The sequence below is a fragment of the Miniopterus natalensis genome, chromosome 3 (assembly GCF_054644295.1).
Source record: "Miniopterus natalensis isolate mMinNat1 chromosome 3, mMinNat1.hap1, whole genome shotgun sequence".
NCBI classification, from domain to species: domain Eukaryota; kingdom Metazoa; phylum Chordata; class Mammalia; order Chiroptera; family Miniopteridae; genus Miniopterus; species Miniopterus natalensis.
Genome location: NC_142083.1, coordinates 11,172,213 through 11,173,852, shown reverse-complemented (window position 1 = coordinate 11,173,852; position 1,640 = coordinate 11,172,213). Strand labels below are relative to the sequence as shown.

Here is a 1,640-nt window from a genome sequence, read left to right as displayed (position 1 = left end):
CATTTTAGCACCACGGTTGTTTTTATCGGGCCTTGAAACACAGCACTCTGTTAGCAACCATGGAATATAAAGAACTTCAAATATGGAGATATCTTTTAAACTATGTCCCTACTGTTTTTCTGCATTTGAGCAGGAAAAAACACGCCGAAGATGAGCCTATTGGCAAACTCATGGTGTTCACGTTCAAGTTACATTGGCTGCCATCCCCAATCTGCCCTCAGGACAGTCTGTGTCATCGGTAGGTCTTCTTAAAAAATTAACAAGAATTTCAAGACGGTGGGTGATTCCGGAAGAAACAAGAGTGCGGCCTAGACATGGGGAAGCGAAAGAAAACAAGGGAGCAGGCGACCGCGAAGCGAATGCTTCGTCTCAGAGATCAGAGGCTTAAAGAAAGGGATAGGTTAGAACCTAAACAGAAAGAAAAGAAAGATCCCAGGGCGCTCAACGAAAGAGAAGTCCCCCAGCACCCCTCCTGCTGATTCTTCCAACATACACACAGCTGGGCCACCTTACCGCGTCCGGGTTGACACACTAACTTTATCAGCCTGTCCAAGGAGGCCAAACTGGGCTTAGGGCCGCCAGCGACGGCCTGTCTCTGTGCCGACTGTGTTCCGTGGACTGACTGTGTGACGGCTGGCGCTGAGGAAGTGGGGCAGCTGTACTGAGTGGCTCTAAGGATCGCCAAGGATCCAAGATTTGAACGGTCACCATGCACACACCAAGGAACCTACGCAGACGGTTCAGAGAGTACAGAGAGTAACTCGGCACAAGCGTTACACTGTGGCCACAGTTGACCGGGACCTTAAACGAAGAATCAGGAAGATCCCTGGAGTTCCCATCATGTACCTTTCTAACCACAGGCACCATCGAGCGGACGCCAGGTGACCACGGAGCCCCTCGGTTCCAATACTTAAAAGGCGAAGTTCCTCTGCTTCCCTTCGACCAGCTCTCTCTGCTGCCGCTTTAGTGAACTTGCTACAGCGTCACTCACCCACTTGCTCTGTTATGAGCTGAGTACCGTTAAGTACGCGCACTTTTTGATGTTGTTTTGAAAATGCTATTTTGTATCATTTAAAAATTTGTTGCATCTTTTTATAAATCAGATGACTGCTCACAAAAAGAAAAAAAAGAAAAAAGAATTTCAAGAATGGTAACAGCAGAGCATTAAACCAAGCACAGGGCCCTTCTGAGTATAAGGGCCTATGTGACTGGACAGGCTCCAGGCCCGTGAAGCTGGCCCTACCTATTCTTGTCTTTAGAATTAGGAACCCAGGTTCTATAAGAACCTGCTGCTAGTAGTCAGAGGAGGGTTTTGGAGGGCAGAAGAGGAGGCAGGATGAGCCCTGCTTCCCCCAGGAGGTAACTGAGAACGTTTGTCATAAATAACAAGAATTAAGTACCTAATGAACAATCCAGTCCATTGTAGCATCAAAAGAGTTAAGATTCAGCTCCTTACCAACAGGAATTTGTAATTTGTTGGGAAAACAGAATATACATTTAGAGGCAAATATATTTTAAGCCCCATGAGGGCAAGGGAATAGTAGGTTTATTTACCACTCAACTCCCAGGATCTTAAAGTAGATATTCATTACATATTAAGTGGAGGAGAGATTTTTATCTCTGTTGGCTGTCTTCTGTCA

The 1,640-nt window shown here is 46.3% G+C and overlaps 1 pseudogene; it reads left to right on the top strand.

Moving 5' to 3' along the window:
• The first annotated feature begins 314 nt into the window (after positions 1-314).
• Positions 315-967, top strand: LOC107546345 (rRNA-processing protein FCF1 homolog pseudogene; annotated as a pseudogene).
• Positions 968-1,640: the final 673 nt, after the last annotated feature.